This window comes from Phoenix dactylifera, chromosome 1, assembly GCF_051530095.1.
Source record: "Phoenix dactylifera cultivar Ajwa chromosome 1, Ajwa_hap1_PhDact_Kaust_v1.1, whole genome shotgun sequence".
In the NCBI taxonomy this organism is placed as follows: Eukaryota; Viridiplantae; Streptophyta; class Magnoliopsida; order Arecales; family Arecaceae; genus Phoenix; species Phoenix dactylifera.
The window spans coordinates 4,714,500-4,727,487 of NC_143190.1; the positions used below are offsets into that span (position 1 = coordinate 4,714,500).

At 39.4% G+C, this 12,988-nt stretch overlaps 1 pseudogene; it reads right to left on the reverse strand.

Annotated features, from left to right (window-relative positions):
• Positions 1-1,658: 1,658 nt before the first annotated feature.
• Positions 1,659-2,914, reverse strand: LOC103698106 (nuclear transcription factor Y subunit B-3 pseudogene; annotated as a pseudogene).
• Positions 2,915-12,988: the final 10,074 nt, after the last annotated feature.

Sequence of the window (12,988 nt, forward strand, 5' to 3'; positions counted from 1 at the left end):
CTTTTGTATTTCAATCATAACTTTCTCTTCTAACATCATATTGAGAATATATATATTAGAAATCTAACTTGATACCAAATATAATCAGTGTGATTTCATTCAGATATTTCAGCTATGCTATATACTAAATCTTCAAAGTTTTTGGTACTTCAAATATATCCCAGGTCCTAACATTGAAATGGTTGAAGCTCTTTAAGCACTTGAGGGTCAAATGCCATCGCATGACCATAGCACTTTCTAGCTTTTCAACTCCTTTGCGTAAATCTGAAAACAAAGGTACTTTTATCTCAAATCATGTCTTCAGAGTGGGTTAATACAACACAGGTTGACTTAATTTTTCGTTTAAATCCAATGATTTTTTTATAAAAGTCTGCCATTTCAAAACGGATCTTAAAGACTAATTTTTGAATTAGATTTTAAACTTAAGTTCTTGAACACATGATGTTGTTTAATCGAAAGCGATACAGGAATGCAAGACTTGTTGGTGCAAATATGATATATAATCTTCTTTGCGAAATTAGAACTTGGTCTAAATTTGAGGTTCTTTTTCAAAACCCAGAACTAGAATGAACTTTGTGGAGAGAGAAAACATATGACATCTAACTAGCAGCATTTGTTGCAGTATTCCTAGCTTGTGTGATGTTGTGTATGCTGCGAAGATAATCTATAAACTTAAAATGTTTTGGACCATATTATATCAAATCGTTAGTAAATATTTAAATGATTCCAAAATCAATGTTAGGATATTTAAATTAAAGATCCACATCTTCAATTATTATCTAAATTTGTATGAATCTGTAGAAATATATATATATTTTTTTTGAAGTTCTCTAACCTACATATCTTGTGGATGAAAATAGGCAGTGTCCATTAGACTAGCATGCTGAAATATATGGAAGGATATTCAGTTTAAGAATATTTTTATTAATCATGATCTGCATAAATAAATAAAAAATGTATAGACTAAAAATTCAAAAAAGATTATGATTCCCAGGTCATAACAAAATATGTTCTCATCTCATTAAAATCAATAATTTTTGTATCCACTTGATCCATAAGTTAGAGACAAGAAAAAAATATAATTCTCAGATAGACTGTGTAAAAACATCCTTAATAGTACGGATCTTCAATCTAAAAAGTCGATCATTGAGTCTAAATTAGTAAAGATTTAATAAAATCTATCCAATTTATAAACTTTAAATAATTATTTATTAAAAATTTTAAAATGTTAAATTAAATATTAAACTGTAGACTATCCTTTTCTAGGTTCCAATTTCTTTTCCCTTCTCTTTCTTGCACAGCTATCTGCATACATTGGAAAACAAGTATGACCTAGGGCACATGTGGGAAAGGTCAGTAGGAATGCTTTTTCCTATGATCCAATAGTTGTAGGACAGACCCCATATAACCCCCAGAGCTCCTTTTCCTCCTAACTCCCAACACAAAGTCACACAGTATCCTTTACCCATTTTTCCCTAATCCACATTTTCCAAAGAAAAATAATATTATCCATTTCATTCAAGTCTCCAAGAAGACTGCCCAAGTAAATAAGACTATGGAAGTAAAAGGGGAGAAATAGAAACCTGTAAATAAATAATTCATTCTTTCCTCTAAAGAGGAAAGAAAAACCACACCATCACATAGAAATGGAATACTGATAATACAAAGCACACAATGGATTATCATTTTTACACTAAAAATGGTTCTTATATACCAAATCTGCAACTGCAAATAATAAAATAAAAAGAGATTAGATCTCAACATGTAAATAACAAAAATACCAGTAATAAATAATATGCATCTCTCCTCCTAGAACCCATCTATCAATGATACAACAGAGAGAAATGCTAAGATAAGTAAATCCATTTCGCATCAATATCACCATTTTAATTCCTCAGAGGTCTAGGATGTTTCTTCTTGCTCACCTTTCTCCCACCATCAAAGGCTACACTATGATATACATCACTTCCTTCTCCACATGAGAATTAAGACAAGAATAACCAAATCAACCGACCTTAACTAACTAAACCAACATATGTCACTCATACCCTTCCTTGCCTTGCAAGCCCTGGGGAAGAAGAAGAAGAACCACCACCTCCACCGCCGCCGCCGCCGCCGCCGCCCATGCTGCTCCTCCCACTCGTAGTCATAGTAGACATCTGGTGGTGATAGGATGGCGGTGACGCATACATCTGCTGCCCCATCATCATCATCATCATCCCACCAGCGCCACCACCACCACCACCGAAACCAACTATATTGTTCCCCATGCTCGGCGCGCCGCCGCCTGCTCCACCATCGCCGCCGTCGTTGTACTGAGACTGGGAGGAGGCGGAGGCGCCGGCGCTACACTTCTCTCCCTCCATCTCGCGGAACCTGTGGAGGTAGACCTTGAGAGGCTCGACGTAGTCCTCGAAGCCGAGGGTGGTCATGGCCCAGAGAAGGTCGTCGCCGTTGATGGTCTTGCGCTTCTCGCGCTGGCACTTGTCGGCGGCCTCGCCGGTGATGAAGCTGATGAACTCGGAGACGCACTCCTGCACCGTCTCCTTGGCGTCCTTGGAGATCTTGGCGTTCGCCGGCAGCGCCTTCTTCATGATCCGGCTCACGTTGGCGATCGGCAGGAAGCGGTCCTGCTCCCTCGGCGACGAGTACTCCCCCGCATTATTATTGCTGTTGTTCTGCCCCCCTGACTCGTTATCCGAATCCGGCATCAATATCGGTCAGAATCTCCGGTGAAAAACTCCCCAGTATAATCGCCAATGGTCGATATCTCTAGGAACAGAAACGCTTCTTTGAGCTGTAGATTTCCCTAAAAGTAGAAATTAGGGTGGAGAATGTTGGAATATTCGGGGAAAGGGGGGAAAATAAGAGAAAAAGAAAGGGAGAAGTGACTTTATTTCAGGCCTCTTTTTGTATTTGGGACATCCCAAAAATTGCATACGTTCATATACGGACTCAATATATAAAAAATAATTTAGGCATCTCATTAATAATAAAAAATATTATAAATAATACTCTGGCCGCTAAAATTATTTTAACAAAATTATACTAATAAAAAAATACATTGATACAGAATTATATTGATAAAAAAAATATTATGAGTGATGAAGTTATTACGTGATCACTGAAATTATTCTAGTGGACAGCAATAGAGATTAGGGTTTCTAAGAAAGGAGCAGTTTTTAAGGCTCTTCAACTAAAGAATCGAGAATGAATTGGGGTCTTCAACCATTAAGTTTTAGAGAATCCCTGAGAAAAGGTGCGTGCGCGAGGACCATGGAGAGCGGATGGCTGGGTCCGTTGGATCTTGGTCCCGATATCGGATCATTGATGGCGATGCATGGAGGGATAGCGGTCGTTTGTTTCTCGACAAGCACGAGCCTTGTTGGATCTTCGACGACCTGGATGACCTTCGCGTCTCCCCCAACAACATCATTTGTTTTTACAATTATTGTGGAAGGAGATCATCTCCGCACAAAATTGGCAGCTGCAAATCCTGTCCGCCATTCAAGGTATGCTAATCTCCTATTTGTTTTGCCAAAATCCTAGTTTTCTGATCAGCAATTTTTTCTGGCCCAAGTTGTGGCTACATTTTATGGCACGATACTCCAGCTCTAGTCCATGGAGAAAAAAAAATTATGAACAAGCTCATCCAAAATAAATTTAAAAAAAAGTTTAGAAAGCGAGTGAGCGAGCTTAGAAAATGCAAGGCTAGAGGGAAGTGCATTATCTAGTATTTAGTGGCATCACCGCTGCTCAAGGGCATGGCATCACTATACCTTCTGGTTGGTGGGTAGCTATGGGAAGCAGAATCTCAATTTGGGAGTTAATCTATAGATTATATGAGTTGTCTTTCTTTTTTTTTTTCCGAAAGCAGATAATTTATATAGTTTTAGTACGGATACATCCAATAAATTCAGAACAACAAATCCCGAAATGCTCTAGGCAACTTTCTCTTTTCGACCCATAGAACACCTCCGGAATGACTAGCTACATATGAGGCCACCTAGGCTATGGCCTCATTGGCCTCTCTGAACACATGCTCGGTCCAGAAGGCCATACTACCACTAGCCATAGCTCAGATTTTCCAAAGTAGTGGGTGCCATATGGCACCTCCGGAGTGACTAGCTACATACGAGGCCATCCAGTCTGTGGCCTCATTAGCCTCTTTGAACATATGTTTAGCCCTGGAGGCTATACCGCTACTAGTCATAGCCCAGATGTCCTGAAGTAGTGGGTGGCACCCTCTTGTACTATCAGTGCCACCCTGAAATTCTATATGAGTTGTCTTTTTCATGGGGTTTTAATTTGTTGGCCGATGACCTAGTATTTGTTGATGGCGAGACCATGCATACTGAACTGTTTGTTTGCTGCAATAATATATCTATTTCTTCCTACATAATACGAAGTTTACCGTATTATGTGGTATAATATTAAAATATTTTTAAGACCAAGTACTAAGCTAAGCTAAGGAGGTATGACACGTGCAAGCATGCACCTAGAAGCAATACATACAATATGTGAACTAATTTTCTTGAACCTGGACAGCAGTCCATTAACAACAATCACGTAAACAATAAATGAACTAATTATCATAAACCATTAATCGAACTGCCAATGAAATTATAACCAATAACCAGGACGATACCTGTGCTTGGGACTGTCACTGCACTGCAATCCTAAGTGCAATTCATTTAGAAATCAAAGTTCACTGCCATGAACCACTGAGAAGACTGATACCAAGTGAAATTTCAAAAACCACCAACAAACCATTAAAAAGGTCCTTCACTGTTACAAACAAGTGAAAAAACCAAAGTCCAACACAATTTACTCACAATCCATTTACAATCAAATTCACATGTTATCTTTAGTTGGAATAAGGTAAACGCTATCCTGCCATCCCACAACTTGATTTAAAAAATCATTCAAAACCTGGTTGTAACCATACGCCCCTGATACTACATCAGTCACAGGAATTTGAATCAGGTTAAATACAGTAAATTACCAAAAGTATTGTTGATGCCCAAATCCTATCTGATGATGGTCTAATGATCTCGAAATGTAGAGGGTGCTAATCAATCCACTCAATCTGCGATGGTAGAAGATGGAGCGTCAATCTGCCATGGAGAGTCACAGATCTACAACAAAAGGAAGAGAAAAGCTTGCTAGATTTGCTTCGGTTGGGCCTTTCGATGCCTAAGTCAAATAGAGTATTAAGAACAATGGGAGAAGGAAAGAAGAAGAGTATGGTGTAGAATAACCTATGTCTCTCCTTTGCATACCTAGTTCTTGAGTCCTTTTTATAAATGAAGAGTCCCTTTTCCATTGGAATTAGACTCTTTGGAGTTTGAATTTTAGTGGGAGCCTTGTAAAAGGAGAGTGGAGGCCTTTGTGAGTCTGTTGTATTTGGAGAAGTTCTGAGTGCCCTTTCTATCATAATGAGAGGTTTTTGCAAAACCTACTCGCTGAATCATCCCAGATCATCTTAGGGTGGTGGTTCTATTGCTTCTCCTTCTTCTTTTCCTCTAAGGAGAATAGTCCTTTTGCCAATCTTCCTTTCTCTTCTATGTAATATGGACTTTCCATGAGAAAGATGTCTTCAGTATCATATGGAGAAGCTCCAGTTGGCCTTCCAAGATGCTAGGGAGAAGGCCGCTAAGGCAGAAGCTAAGATGAGATTCTTCAAGAGCGGGCTAGCTGTAGAGAAGGATCGGATCAAAGTGGCCCTACTCTAGGAAGCTGCGGCAGAGGAAGAACTAAAGATCGCTCAGTTTTGGATCACCAAGGCCAAGAAGAGAGCTTTTTGAGTCATGAAGAAGTTCAAGGCATCGGAGAGCTATCATGCATGGCTCACCTAGTATTGAAGCTAGGTGTCGAGGCTCTTCCCTGGGGCGAACTTCAGTGGCCTCGACCCAGTCATGGACAACAACAAGGAGGATAGGGAGCAGGACAATGATGGCAAAGTTGGGAGCCATCGAGCCCCAAGCTATAGGTTTCTATAGGCCCCCATTTTGCACTTCTTGGTGCCACCATAGAGGAGTAGGATGAGGTAAAGGATGGTCTCCTGAACCAAGTGGCCTTGTCAGAGTTGTCAACCTTGAAGAACTAGTGCTTGGCCAGTCTAGTTCTTCTTCTTTCGTAGTAGTCTAGTTCAATCTTTGACCTGCTATATAATCATATACTATTAATGAAATCATTTCAAGCATACCTTTATCTTTTGCTTGTCATCTGAATGTTTGCTCGAGGTTGTTTTAAGGATGCCGAGGTGGGACAGATCAGGCTAGTGATATATAGATATAAGTAAGGTTGGCTAAATAAAGCTAGGCAGCAAGTAGGTCGAGATAAAGGCTTAATCAAATAACCAAGTACTAAAGGTCAGCTGAATGCTTTGAGAAAAAGCCACAACATTATAATGTCTTTAGAGGCTCGCCGAGATGAAGATCATGGGATCATAATGAGATGAGATTATACCAATATTAGCCAAGCTAAAATATTTGCAGAGACCAATCAGTATAACTATAAGTGCTTTTAAGATATGATAATAATGCTTCTTAAAGACAAGATGAAATATAATCAAAATTCCATGATAGCCATAGTGATGGAGGAAATAAGTTGAAGCACCTTCCAAACATATCATATAATAAGATCAAAATTCCACGAAGTGTGTAAAGTCGACAGAAATATCATCAGGGCATATAAGAAGTATTGAAAATCACCTTATTGAAGTAGAATATAATCTTTCATAAAGCCTTGATGGGAGGAGAATACTTGGCTAAGGACGAGTATAAGAGCCAACTAGCCTGCTCGAACCTTAGAGCTAACAGGCCTTGAGAATATACAAGAACGAGTATAAGGGTTAGCAAGCCTGCTCGAACCTCAAAGGCAAACAAGCCTTAAGAATTTGCGAGAATAAGTATAAGGACCAGCAGGCCTGCTCGAACCTCGAGGGCCAATGAGCTTTGAGAATATATGAGAAAAAGTATAAGGACCGACTGGCCTGCTTGATTCTCGATAACCAATTGGCCTTGAGAATATACAAGGATGAGTATAAGGGCTAGCGAACTTGCTCGAACTTTGGAGGCTAAGGAGCCTTGAGTAGCAAACACTTTGGATGATCAGACCGAGTGTACCTCCTAGGCTATGATAAGACTTTTTGGATGGAGTGATATTTCGAGGTTGTTAGCTTCTAGAAATGGTACGACCCGTAATACTTTGACTCTTTGAGAAAATTTGAAACATATTTCCATTGGTGATTAGCAGCCAGAAATATAAAGAGCAACAAGCATGAGCAACCAAAGGCGTATGTGGATGGTGTGTGTGATGGAGGAGACAGCCTCACAGATGGCATATGTGGACGATGTCTATGACCAAGGAGATCTTGATGGTGCGGGAGCAAGGGGATTCCCATGGAGAACTGCTCGATGTGGATGGTCTGCCTCACGGAGGAGGGTTGGATGGGAGTCTGATGCCTTCATGCATAGTAGGAATCCGAGGCATGCGATGCCTTAAAATTTGTTTTTGGCAATAGAAGTCTGATGCTGGATGAGAATCCACCTCATGGAGGAGTCTGATGGGAGTCTACTCCTAGCTTTTTTTATGGGAGTCCGATGTGGTGTGCTCCTGATTCATGCTGAATGATGTCTCTCAAACGTCCAATGCTGGATGGTTTTTCCATCTCACATAGACCGCCCAGATTCCTCAGTATTGGATGTCCAGTAAAAAGTTGCTTTAATTCCTTGCTGGTCCTAATGTCTATAGGAGTCCGATCTTAGCGGGAGATTATTCGTGAGGTAAATGCCTTCTTATGTGATTTGGGCACAGGAGAAGTCCAGTACTGTTTGCCTTCTTTCAATTTTTTTTGGTAATAAGAGTTTCAAGCTTTGTGGAGATGTATGTGATGAGGGGAACTCCTTGTACGTGATGGATATGGAAGATCTTTTAAGCAATATGCGGGCCATTTTTGGTGCACAAAAGTGTTACATGAAGGAAGATGTGACAGAAGCATAGAGCTCAGAGGAATCCAAAAAGTTGCTTTGATTCCTTGCTGGTCCTGATATCCATAGGAGTCCGATCTTAGCAGGAGATTATCCGCGACGTAAATGCCTTCTTATGTGATTTGGGCACAGGAGAAGTCCAGTACTGTTTGCCTTCTTTCAATTTTTTTTGGTAATAAGAGTTCCAAGCTTTGTGGAGATGTATGTGATGAGGGGAACTCCTTGTACGTGATGGATATGGAAGATCTTTTAAGCAATATGCGGGCCATTTTTGGTGCACAAAAGTGTTGCATGAAGGAAGATGAGACAGAAGCATAGAGCTCAGAGGAATCGAAAAAGTTGCGAGTAGATTATCAAAAGTGGAAATGATGCTTTGGTAAAACGGCAATACTCAATCAGCAAATCAATACTATAAATAAAGAATTTTATTCTGCAGGTACCAAGGGGATGATGACAGATATCCCATCAGCCTCTTGATCATTGGCCAATAAGATATGCGCGGTATTGTTTACTATCCCATCTCAGTAATCCAGCTGATGGTTGAGAGCAAACGCCATTTCGGATTAAGTTTGATGAAATCAGAGTAGATGAAGGTCATGTGATTCTTATTGAACTAGCTAAGAGTTCGGCCACGACAAATTTCACCAAGTAAGAAGGCACAGACTGAATGAGGAGGGTTCAGTCATGGTATTGATAACCAAACTGAAAACTTAGGACCTAGCCCTGATCAACCATATTACTTAGGAGTAGACCAAGACAACTAAAGCGAATTTAGAGATACTCCCAAGTATAAAAATTGTATTATAGGCCAAAATAAAAGAGACAGTCAATATAAGCCATGTTAGCATAAGCTAAGACCGATAAAATTAATGGTCTAACAGTTGATGCAAGGCAGCCGTGCCAACGAGCGTATGTAGTAGAGGATAACTGGTGTCGGTTATCGGAACCACTGAAAATGGAGACTAGATATGCGTGGTAATTATCAGAGTGGGCAGTTATTATATTTAGTATAAATAATAGATTTATACTCTGTATGAGGGATCCTTCAACAGTTCAAATCAATACATTTTATCATGTCTTAGTTTTTAATCTACCAATAGTTTCTATCTTAAGAGTAGCTATAACATAGAATCTCTACTACTGTAGCTCAGTGCTACACTCCTATCTCTAAATTTATCTCTTTTAAACAGTAGTGTGATGGTGGCGAAAGCTCTTGAAGATCAAAATACCTAGACCATGCTACTATATCCTTCCTTCAATCACCATCTTTCTGACTTATCCTATACCGGTGGCATGCCCATGCATCTATCGACCCTTACTATTGGACTTGTGCTAACAAGTTTTCTGACATGCATATCCTTCTAGGTGGTGTGAGAGAAGCTTTATACAAACAATTGGAAACAATGCTCCAAAGTTCAATGGCTCAAAGAGGAAGATAACAACACATAATTTTTCATAGATTTGCTAATTACCATCAAAAATTTAATTGGATTTCTAACTTGAAATGGAAAGGCCAAGAAATTCCATATGGGGTGGAAATTAAAAAAGCATTATTATCCTTCTTCAGGAAAAGATTCACCATTGTAGGGATTTCTCTTGACCTGGATTGGTGTAGTCTATACTCTCCATTGTACCTTGACCTACAGTGTCTTGGCTCACCCTTTTTGTCTCAAGGAAATTAAAAAAGTAATTTTTAGTTTCAAAAGCGATAAGAGCCCAACCTCACATGGTTTCTCCTCATGCATTTTCCAATGCTTCTGGGACTTATTAAGTGGGACCTTATTTCTCTTTACAATCAATTACATGATAGCAATTTGAATATGGCAAGATTAAACTACGACTTCCTCACCCTAATACAAAATAGAAGGCAGCAAAATGTCCTATTGATCTCCGATCCAATCAGCCTAATCTACAATTGCATCAAAATCATTTTAAATGTACTTGCAAATCATGCGCAACCTTTCATGTCTTCTCTTATTGACCCAATCAAGATGCACTTTAAAGGCATGACAATCCTTGATAACATTCTGTGTGTCAACGAAGTCATTCATCACTCAAAAAGATCATCTGATGGAATTATCTGCCCACTTGACTTTGGAAAGGCATTTAATAATCTCACCTTGGACTTCTTTTCAAAACTTCTAGTACACAGAGTGATCCCTGACAAGTGGATTGGTTGGATGCAAAATATCCTTTCTCCTCCAAAATAGCAATGAATGCCAATGGAGTTTTAGGCAACTAGATTCTCTACATGAAAGGTCCAAGGCAAGGAGATCCACCATCCTGCTATTTATTCATATTAACGGCACTCCTAGTGTGGAATGCTCAACAAGATAGCTCTTTCTAGGATTTTAGAAGGATTGGGAATCCCCTGGATTTATGGAGGAACCAAGATTCCTCGATATGCGGATGAAACCCTTGTTTTTGCCCAAGCCAAAAAAAAAAAAAAGGAGAATATTGCTGTCTTTAAAGTCATTCTCTATACCTTTGAACTCATTTCTGGCCTTTCCATCAACTTTGCGAACAATGCGGACTATTATTGCCAACCTCTTATTTGAAGCTAAGAGATGTGCCTCATAGCTCCCCTACAAACTTACACTGCTACCACTTTACTTGGGACTCCCATTAAAAGCAGGTAAGCTAACTAAAACCAATTAGTTGTCTCTCATTCAAAAGGTAGAATTAAAATTGTTAGCTTGGAAACGAAAGCTCCTTTCCATTGGAGAAAGGCTCACACTGACTAATTCTATACTCCCAGCTCTTCCTCTGTACTATATGCTAATAAACAACTCTTCTTGGATCACTCATAGAATAGATAAGTTCATAAAGACATTCGTGTAGTCAGGTTCTGGCACTACTGTTGGAACTAGTCGCAAAGTAAGCTGGGAAAAGGTCTGCATGAAGAAAGAGGAAAATGGCTTAGGGGTGAAATATCTAAGAGTTCTTAACCAATCTGTATTGGCAAAGTGGGTTGGTGTCTTTTACGAAATGAATCAAGCCCATGCAAAAGTCAACTTATCATCAAGTACCATAGGAAATTAAATTATCAACAAATTGGAAGCCATCAAGAAGGTGCTTAAAAGTCTAGAGAGATGTGATCACTTTGCTACCACCTTTTGGGAACAAGGTATGATTCAGACTTGGCAATGGACTTATAGCTCTCTTTTTGGGAAGATAGCTATATAGATGAGACTCCTCTCAAGTTTTCCTTCAAAAATTTATACCATCTCTGCAGGTGCAAAAGCTATGTGGTGACATGGTTCTTCAACTCATGAATGATCTTGAACCTCAGAATTTCAACTCCTGTCTCTCTAGTGGCATTGGAAGAATAGGAAAGCTCATAAATCTCCTTGTAAGTATTGATCTCAACTCAGTTCTAGATGAGCTAATGGGAGATAGGATCGAAAGGGAATTTTCACTACCTTGTCCCTTCACAATTTATTTTGTATCAGAGGAAAAACATGGAAGCATTCCTCTTTACCATGGAAGTTGAGGGTCCTAATCAAAATTAATGCTTTCTGTGGCTCACATTGACGAAAAAACTTAACACAAGGGATAACATTTCATGAAAGACGAGAAGACATTTGGTGGATATACATTTTGTGGCAAACCTTCTGAATCTCGAGACTATATCTTCATCTTGTCCTTAAATATAGTAGTTTTGGATAGCTTTCTCCCTTTATCTTTGGTGTTTGCCAACCTCTGCATTACTCACAGATCTCATCTCCACCTAGAGGTTGCAACAATTCCCTAAAGAAATGCATTCATCTATTCTCATGCTTATCTCTGCAGTGTCATGGACTATGTAGAAAGAGAGGAAATCTGGAATTTTCTAGAACAGAGCTGCTTCAGTTGCCTTCACAATATCCAACTGTTATAGTCTTTTCAATAATTGGTCTATGCTTTCAGACCAGCTAGACTTACCAAGCTTTGTGAAACTTTAGATAAAAGTAAGAATATGTATCAAGACTCAGGGGGACTATGTAGAAAGAGAGGAACTCTAGAGTTTTCTGGAACAGAGCTGCTTCAGTTACCTTCCCAAAATCTAGTTGTTATAGTCTTTTCAATAATTGGTCTCTGCTTTGAGACCAGTTAGACTTACCTGGTTTCGTGAAGCTTTAGATAAAAGTAAGAATATGTATCAAGACTCGGGGATGACTAAGGATTGTAGAAAAATCATGAAGATTGTCCTATATTTCTATAACTTAATTCAACACTTTTTGATTCAACATCCTGTTTCCTTGATGGAATAATTTTTTTTACAGAACAGTAGACTTATGTTAAACTGCTAAAACTCAAGGTACGTTGTATCGACCCGAACCGAACGGTATAGGGTTTAGCGTAGCATACCGATTCGGTACTAGTACACAGTATGGGTGACGTACCGATACTCGATATATTAAAAAAACTCCATACCATGCAATACCGACACTATACTAGAGTGGCACCGGTACAGGGTCCGGTACCAAGACGGCAAGCCTTACTAAAACACTTCTCCATGTTCCAACATATACTGAAACTCTTCTCTCCACTGCCTCCTCCCTGGGTGCCATACTGGATATCTTGTAAATTTCTATCAAAGAGTGGATGGTGCAACTAGCTCACCGTTTCTCAATATCCATCTTAAGCTCTCCCACTGTCCAATCCTCCTCCCCACCTCTTGTAAATACCTTTTGCTTTCGATTGGGTGGTTTTTAACCTCCCTTTTCAACCAAAAAAGAATATCACAGGCATAAAAGGGCATCCTAATCCATAAGGTTTCTACCATTGCAATATCCAAAGAGATCAGGGGCACAAAGTCTTATCGTTGCATGCCGGAAGTCTATTTTCATGTTTCAAACTCATGACACCAAGTCACAGTGGAACAACTTTATGGTTGCAAAATCATTCAATTCAGGTGCTCGTCTCGAATGTAAGTATCAATGCATGAGTTGCAGTTGACACAACAGCATATGCAGCAACATGATGGATCATATCTTTGTGGGTGAGTGATA